This window comes from Coptis chinensis, unplaced genomic scaffold (genome assembly GCF_015680905.1).
Source record: "Coptis chinensis isolate HL-2020 unplaced genomic scaffold, ASM1568090v1 utg1766_pilon_pilon, whole genome shotgun sequence".
Taxonomy (NCBI): Eukaryota; Viridiplantae; Streptophyta; class Magnoliopsida; order Ranunculales; family Ranunculaceae; genus Coptis; species Coptis chinensis.
In genome coordinates, this window is record NW_028238114.1 from 16,160 (window position 1) to 25,431 (window position 9,272).

Genomic DNA, 9,272 nt, shown 5'->3' on the forward strand with positions numbered 1-9,272 from the left:
CCCGGCTTAAGCTGTAAGATTAAGAGACTTGGTCCGATAGGGGTGGAGAATATGAGTCTAACCCCTTCCGGGACTTTTGTAACAAGAGTGGCATTATTCATGAGACTACTCCACCATACTCTCCACGAGTCTAATGGAGTAGCCGAAAGAAAAAAAAGAACACTTAAAGAGATGATGAATGCTATGCTTGTAAAGTTCGAGCTTCCCCTGAACTTGTGGGGGGAAGCAATCATATCTGCTTGCCATATACAGAATAGAATACCCAACAAGAAAACAGGGAATAAGACACCATATGAGTTATGGAAAGGTCATGTACCTAACCTGACATATTTAAAAATGTGGGGGTGTCTTGCTAAGGTTCTTGTGAAGCGAACCTAAAAGAGAAAATTGGGACCTAGAACTGTTGATTGTATGTTCATTGGTTATGCTCATAATAGTCTTTGCATATAGATTTTTAGTAGTAAAATCTGATAATAACCTTGTCGATGCTAACACTATTATAGAGAGTAAAAATGCTGATTTCTTTGAGAATTTGTTTCCTTTGAAAATTGGCATTGAGAGGTTGGTAGCTCCTAGTGAACAACAATCAATAGATCTGAAATTTCTGAACAAGAAATTCGGAAGAGTAAAAGAGACAGGAAATCCACCAATTTTGGTGATGACTTTTACACATTTCTTCTTGATGATGATCCTGTGACGTATAATGAGGCAATCAGTTCTCGAGATGCTCCTTTCTGGAAGGATGCTATACACTCAGAACTAGATTCGATTATAGCTAATCACACATGGGAGATAGTTGATCTACCTCCTGGGGCGAAACCTATACGTTACAAGTGGATCTTCAAAAAGAAATTGAAACTAGATGGTTCCATTGAGAAATACAAGGCTAGACTTGTAGTCAAGGGGTTCTCCCAGAAGAAAGGCATTGACTATTTTGATACTTATGCTCCTGTAACTAGGATTTCTTCTATAAGAGTTCTAATGGCTCTAGCTGCTATTCATAATTTATTTATTCATCAAATGGATGTAAAAACTGCATTTTTGAATGGTGATCTTGATGAAGAAATATATATGATGTGACTGAAGTCTGATAGTACCGGGGAATGAGCATAAAGTATGTAAGTTAGTTAAGTCTTTATATGGGTTGAAACAAGCCAAAACAATGGCATGAAAAGTTTGCCAGTGTCATGATGTCTAATGGATATCACATAAATGATCTTTGATAAATGTATTTACTTCAAATCTTTTGATGTGAATTCATATGTGATTATCTGTCTATATGTGGATGACATGTTAATCAAGAGTCCTAGCCTTGATGTTGTGAGAAACACCAAGATGTTTTATCCTCCCAATTTGAAATGAAGGATTTGGGAGAAGGCGATGTGATTCTTGGAATCAAAATCATCGAAAACGATGATGGCTATCTCGCTTTCACAAGAGCATTATGTTGAGAAGTTTTTGAAGAAGTTTAACTTTTATGATAATAAGCTGTGTCGACACCTTATGAGGCAAATAGTGAACTTGAGGAAAAATGCTCAACATGGTGTACTTCGATCTAGATATGCCCAAATTATTGGTAGTCTCATGTACTTGATGAATTGCACTAGACCGACATTGCTTATGCAGTTAGCGAGGCTAAGCGGATACACTCATTGTCCTAGTCGGGAACATTGAGTCGCGTTAGAGATTAGCCAAGTACTTGAGAGGAACAATGAATTACGGCATAAAGGTTTAGACAAACTCCACCGTGATAGAGGGTTATTGTGATGCAAAATTTGGATATCGATTCTCATGATATCAAGTCCACTAGTGGTTATATTTTCATCCTAGGTGGAGGTGCGGTCGCTTGGAAATCTTCTAAGCAGACCTTGATAGCTCGTTCAACCATGGAGTCAGAGCTTATTGCTTTAGATAAAAGCAAGTCTTTGAATTTTGAGTGGCTTAGAAACCTCTTGGCGAGATCTTCCTATTGGTACAAAACCGCCTCAATTTGTACCTATGCATTGTATTTGTCGCCGCTGCAATAGCAAAGGCAAAAGAGCAAATTGTATAATGGGAAAAGAAAGGGCATATTAGGTCTAAGACTACGGTCTATAAAGTAGGCTTCTTGGAATGACGGAGTTGTGGCTCTAGATTATGTGAAGTCGAGTTAAATTTGGCCGATCCTCGACAAAGCCACTTAACGGGGAGACAAGTGGTTGATCGTCGAGGGGATGTGACTTTTGCCTTAGATAGAGAGGCGACGACGGCAACCCCACCTATGTGATTGGAGATCCCATGAAGTAGGTTCAAAGGGAAAAACAAGTCACCTCGTCGCGCCCGGTATGCTATTGTCTTTATTTGAGGCGTCCCTTTATGACTAGATAGCATTATTGTATACTTTGTATAACTTGAATAGCAATGAGAAAAAGGATGAGTTATTTTACTCTTAATGGAATCCATAGTCCATTATTTTTATGAGATAGTGTATTTTAAGCGTTATGTACACTTGATGGATATCCACCTACGTGAAATGAACTGGGTGGGTTCTTTATGAGTATTCGGGCAAATACTACAGAGCATTCACATAACACGTAACAAGTAGGGCCAAAAAAAAAAATAAACGCTTGATAATGATGCATATAATGAAAGAGCAATGTGGGTGCATGTCCTCTATTTTACTACAAGGGAATGTTGGTTCAAAGATTTTTTAATCCACCACTTTCGCGTATTATAAGACATGTTACCCCTATGATGGGTTCAAGCCCGAAAAGCACCAGTATCTTATGCATTGTTTTTTCGATTCTCTCTGGCATTTCGTTAACCCATTTCTTTTGTAATATCCTATTCTTATAGTGGGGGACTATAAGTATTTTGAAATAGTGGGGGATTGTTGGAATCTTCATGTGTATTTCAAATACTTGTGTGTTGTTTAGTCCCACATTGATGAACCACCACTAGCAAGTGAGGTATTTGAGGTGAACCTCTAACATAAGGTGTGCCCTTAGGGTACAAAGGCTTTTGTGTTAGGAGGGAGGACTCACCCAAAGCCACTTTGCCTTGACGCCCGCCACGACCGGGCGAGTCGTCGCTTCGGGTTTGGGTTTGGGCTAGAGTTCTACTTCGATTTGGTTTTGTGAAACCGAATTAGAGAGGTGTCCTTCTCCATCTATGATACGATCATAACTCTATATAAACAACTGCGTGTTCATAGAGAGAGATCGATCCGTAACGCAGAGAGAGAGAGACGCAGGGAGAGAACTTCGTGTATACAAAGAAGTCGCCTGCTGCCGCCGATATTGAGAGAGGCGTAAGTCGTCTTTGCTATCTCTATACACCCGGTAAAGCGAAACGAGAACTTCGTGCATACTATCCCTTCATCTCACCCTACACGAATCGTGGAGAAACGGATAAGTCTTTCATTGCTTTTTTATTCTCTTCTTCTCGTACCTCGGAGAGAGTTATATTCTTCGTTACAGAGGGTAGTGCGTTAAAGTGCAAAGTCGATTTCTTTGTTAACCATTGAATCTGTGAGGAAGGCGTCATTGTTGCCTTCTCGCACCATTGGAAGGCGAAATCTTTCCTTAGGGCGATTTAATCCGCGCCTTAGTTATTACCTGTTATTCTGTCCTTGTCTTCTATTGTTTTCTTTTATCTGCATACAACATGTGGTACAACACATAATCTTAGATGCATGGGGACATGGGTACGTCCCTACTGGTATTTTGTTTTATTGTAAACTTCTCAAGTCGTTGTTTTTAGTGCCTATGATTAAGTTATCATAGTGACTGGATTTAATATCATATTATGGGAAGGTGGATGTTTGCCGGGAAGGTGAATGTTTGTCAGGGAGGGGGAACCGGGAAAAGGATGTCTTGCAATACATGGATGTCTTGCAGTAGACTTCCTTTACATTCTTGTTAAATGTTATGGAACTTAGGTTTTTCTCATTGTATAATCTATTCCCTATCTAAGTTGAGTTTAGTTACTATTACGATGCATCCTTGGCCATTTTCAGGAAACACATGGGAGAGTTTTTGAATCTAGTGATGTTAATGCAACTGAGTTTCACGGTCAAAAGTTGTCACGGCCCTCAATGCAAGACTGTAAGAGATATGGTTTGAAAATTTATACGACTACACAGAAAAGGGATTATATTTGCTTCAGAATGCTGCTGTATGTGTGCAGCAGAGCAAACAATTGAGCATGCTCTTTGGGAGTGCAATGTGGCAAGCACCAATGGCTTCTAAACCAGTTCGAACTTAGACGCGGCACACAGGATGTTACTAAGGCTTGCAGGAAGGTGAAGGGGTGAGTGCGGGTCCATAAACTGATACTTGCGGAAGGCAGCTGTCAAGGTACTGTGGTACTCTGAAAATGGAAACAAGGTAGCTAGAAACAACTAAATGCCTGGTTAGAACAGATGTCAAATGGAGATCAGTAAGTCAGTCAGGCAAGGTTGACATATAAGCTTTCAATGGGAACTATGCACAATGGTGTGGCTGACTGAAACATGTTGAGGAGATTGGGTTTACCAGCAAACCAGGCAAGGGTCCTTAAATGAAGGACTGAGTGGTACAGACCTCACATTTGTTCTATTGAAATGAATGTGGATTGCTCTTCATTCTTCAAGCGTAAACCAGGTCCTGCTAGATTAGATGAAGTCTCCAGAGATCACCATGGACATTTTAAGCTTGTGCTGCGGAGGTTTCTGGAATTAAATACATTATATAGCGGAATGTTTGGCAATACTATAGAGCATAGAGGCTGCACTTGAGTGGGGTGGAGGTCTTTACAGATGGTGTCTGATTCAAAGGCTGCTGTCCATGCTTTTAGCTTAGATTCTTGCCCTTGTTCAGGCAAGCAAGATATGTAAAGAGAAGGGTGGTAAGCTTTGTTATCTCTTCGACTTGGATGGAAGTGCTAACAAACCTGCTAGAATGGCAATCATAATACAAAGCCCAAATCAAATCTTAGTTCGAGCACAGAAAGTTCGTGGGAGGAACAACATCAGGGGTGTGTTTGTTATGATGGAAACACTATGAAAAGGAAAGGAAAATAAGAGTGGTCCACCTTTTCCATAGCTTTTAAGGCGTTTGTTTATTCATGGAAAGGAAATGGGCTTTTCCATATGGAAACAAATGGAAAAGGTTTTGTGTTTTTAGCTAACCCCTTAAAATTTTGTGGAAAGTAAAGAAAAGGAAATAGATAGATATGGACTTACTACTAATACACCCCATCCAACAATCTGATTATTTTTTCGTAGTTTTTACAAAACAAGCGTGATTATTCTTTTTCCCAGTTTTTTCTTTCCTTTCCCCAGTTTACTAAACACATACCATTTTAAATTATTTCCTTTCCATTACATTCCATAGTAGACCACCCATTTTATTTTCTTTTCTTTCCATGAGTTAAAATTTAACAAACACACTCCAGATGTTAGTTTCTGGAGTAGTTGTTGTTTTTGGGAAACAGAACTTGTGCAGTCGATTTGATGACATAACTAAACAGTTACCAATTTCGGTACTTCACTAATCTGATCGAGTAGTGAGCGGAGCAAACGTTTTTTTTTGTGGTGGGGGGGGTTGTTTATCCCCTTTTGTCTGGTTGTCTTGCTTCTCTCCAAAACTCTCTTCTCTTCTTTGCCAAACTGAAAACTCCCCTCTCTCTCTCTCAATAACTACTTTTCGTCCCAACTTTGCACTTCTAGCTTGTTCTTTTTGTAGTAAAATAAAGATTTCGGTCTCGCAGTGGGGAAATCTACTGAGGAGAAATATAATCTGCGAGTTTAAGGCGAGTTCAACGCGTCTTCTTGGAAGAGAGATGGGAGAAGAAGGGGGAAAGAGGAAGAAGAGTTATGAGGATGAGGATTATTTGAGTATGGATGGAGATGGGTCGGGTTTTATTTTTGATTCTAATGAAGGAATGGGGAATGATAATAATAAGGTGGAGGAGAATTCTAAGAATGATCAGAAGCGGAAGAAAAAGGGGCCTCTTGCTACGAATCTGATGGCTGAAAGGCGCGGTAGGAAGAAGCTTAATGATAGACTTTACATGCTGTGGTCTGTTGCTCCCAAGATCAGCAAGGTGAATTTCTCTATGTTTGTACTCTTGTCATCGTGAATTTAATGTTTTTTTGTTAATCTTAGCGTTGCCGTTTAAGTATTTGGCTTTCAAATTATATTTTAATTATTGTTTCCCATTAATTTATTTGCTATGTTGATCCTTTGGAGTTGAGGATGCTAGTAGATTGTAGTGGTTCATAGGTTTTCTGTATTCCATTTCATTCTTTAAAACTGATAAATTGATCTTGTACCAAATGGTTTATGAGTTAACCCCACATGAGTAAATAGGATTTATTAGGCGCTTTCTATATTTTGTTAGGGTTTTTTAGCTTGAGCAATTTATCAAAGACTACATAATCAAGGCTATACAGGATGGTCAAATATACCTGGGATACTAAAGAGTAGATAAGAACTGAAGGAGTAATTGAAAATTCTTGCTTGACTTGGTAAAAATTCGTCTTGAGTTTGATAAAGGCTAGCATGATTTTGTATACAATTGACACTGTTTTACACAACATGGAGTTTAAATTGTAGCTGAGCAGAAGCCACTATCTTGGTTGCTTTGCAAGACCAATTTTGTGTTTCTTTTTGTTTGTACTTCGTCGATATCATTATGACATTGATTTTTAATGATCTTGCATTTCAGACAGATGGATGGAACTTCTATACTTGGGATGTGATTGAGTACTTGAAAGAGCTTCTGCAAAGGATTAATGACCTTCACAATGAGCTAGAGTCTACACCTCCTGGATCTTCACTTCCTCCTAGTACAAGCTTCAACCCCTTGACACCGACTCCACCTACTTTACCCTGCCGTGTCATTGTGTCAAGGAGGAACTTTGCTCGAGCTCATTCCCGAGCCTGAATAATCATCCTGCAAGGGTAATAATCCTGATCATGTAGTGGAATCGCTCAGTTGCCTTCTTTTAGTGGAAGTCCTGGTTCTTAATTTAAATAAGTCTGCCAAGCAATTATGCAAGTGGAAATGACAAATGGGTGAATGCCTGCTTTAGTTAGCTTCATTGATCCATCTTATTACATTTTACTTCTGTCTTTAGATGATTAAGATAATTTAGTTGAGCCTGTAACTCATAACTAGGATCCGTTAATATTATTCCTCATAATACACCATGTGAAGTAAACTTTCTGTGTTATGCAGTTATTTATTTTCTTACTCATATATGAGAATTTCATTGCTCTAAAATCATCAATATTACAGCAATAAGTGCAATTTGTTAGGTTCCCCTCTTTCTTTGTTTCGGTTGATTTTCATCCGTTTTTCTTGCCAATAAAATTTTCTGTTTGCATCACTTGCTGAAACCTCACTGATCACTCATTATTAATCGATTATACGAGAGAAATCTTAGTCGTAAATATTTTCTTTCTTTGCACTTTTCAGGTGGAAGTTGGGATGAGAGAAGGGAGGGCTGTCAACATCCACATGTTTTGCTCCCGGAGGCCAGATCTCCTGATGTCCACCATGAAAGCTCTCTACATCTTGGGCTAGACATCCAGCAGTCTGTCCTCAGGTGTTTCGATGGATTTGCTCTGGTTGTTTTTCATGCTGAAGTAAGATTCCTACATTCATCTTTTCTTGATTCTGCTAAGCATGCTAAATATGAGACCGCTTAGTTCATTCTTGTCTCTTAAGACCTGGCCAATTGTCCCAAAAGCCATCCTGAAATTTGGTCGTTAACTCCCGTTATTTTTGTCCTTATTTTAGAGGGAACCTAAGTTATCATAGCCATTACGATCTATTCGCAAATTCATTGGCAGCACTCATGGTGCATTAGTGCATAGTACACATTGACGACCCTGCTCACCCTTTACTCTCCTAGCTTCATCTTGTTCTACTCTTCCCTTATTCATGGTGATTCAGCACTACAGTTTATACCTTATCCACACGTTAAAAGATCTTTAAAGCTTCATATGACCCAATAACATTTAGTAGCTATTCCTGCCTGGGTTATTCCCCATTAAAAATTGGAATTTGTGCTTATCCAAAACAATGAATGCTTTCACTGGTAGTCAGTCTGGTACTAATATCCACTTTAGGCATTCCACCACTTACGCGCCAGAACATGGAAGTTTAAGTTGTTGCTGAGCAGAAACCACTATCTTGGTTGTTTTGCAAGACCAATTCTGGGTTTCTTTTATATTTGTACATTGTGATATCATTTTAAGATTTGTACATTTAATGTTTTTGAAATTTGGCTTCTCGCTTTCTATTTTAAGGTTTGTCTACTTTATTTTGTACAATCTTTGTGGGGTTCTAATTAAAGTTCGTCTGAATCTAGGCAACACTTTTATTTGACATGGCGGTGTGGTCCGAATTCTATGAAATGCATAATGAGTATTGGTTAAACAAAGCATGTTTCTTGTACTGTTGTAATTGAACAGATTCACCACCTCTTCTAAGCTAAGCATGTATTACTTCATTTCCGTTGAGATAGTAATAGTAACATATATACAAGTATATAAGTACCACAAGAATTGTTACCAGTAGCGTGGCAGGAGCCCATACCCCCTTTGAGTCAACATTTTTGGGTTCGACATGTTTGTAAGGAATTCAGCTGAACCTCTAACTCTACCTCTATATTTGTTGGCTTTCTGTTTGACCTCTATATCTTTTGACGAGACTTCATTTTCAATGCTCTGGGCTTCTTCTTCAGCAAGCTCCTTGCATTTCTAAAGCGGGTAAAAGTGCTTCCGCCTCTATATTTACCCTCTCTTTGCGCTCCTATAAAATATTTGGGCAAACTTTTACACCCGTTGATTCTGAGTGAAAGCAGTTGAGTTTGTAAATCTTAGTAAACTCAGAAACTAAAACAAACAAAGCTAGTTGTGCGTACCTGAGCTTCGTTTCATGTTTTGCAGCTGTTCTTGTAGCCACTTCATTGGTGAACTTCCTTTCCAAAGTTTACTTGGATTTGGTTATTTCCTCCTTTTCCAACTGAAAAAAATAGGTTTTCAGCAGCAGCTATATGTGATTCATTAGGAGGAATTTCATTCTTGTCCATGATGACCCCGCCTTCTCCACTTCATGCTTATTTCCTTCTGACACCCAGATGGGGAAAATTGTTGAATTCTGGAGGGGTTGTAGGATCTTCAACTAACGGTTCTGCATTGACACATCCAGTGTCGCCTCTGCTTCAGTGAGTATCACTGCCTCTGAAACCAATAGCTTCTTGTCTTGGTTCCTCATCCGTCCATCCCTACTCAGTAGCC

At 39.1% G+C, this 9,272-nt stretch overlaps 1 pseudogene across 1 annotated transcript; it reads left to right on the forward strand.

Moving 5' to 3' along the window:
- Positions 1 to 5,393: 5,393 nt before the first annotated feature.
- On the forward strand, positions 5,394 to 8,111 carry LOC147473800 (transcription factor ICE1-like; annotated as a pseudogene). Its single transcript, XR_015210279.1, has 3 exons — positions 5,394 to 6,066; positions 6,695 to 6,926; positions 7,444 to 8,111. The product of XR_015210279.1 is annotated as a transcription factor ICE1-like (transcript).
- Positions 8,112 to 9,272: the final 1,161 nt, after the last annotated feature.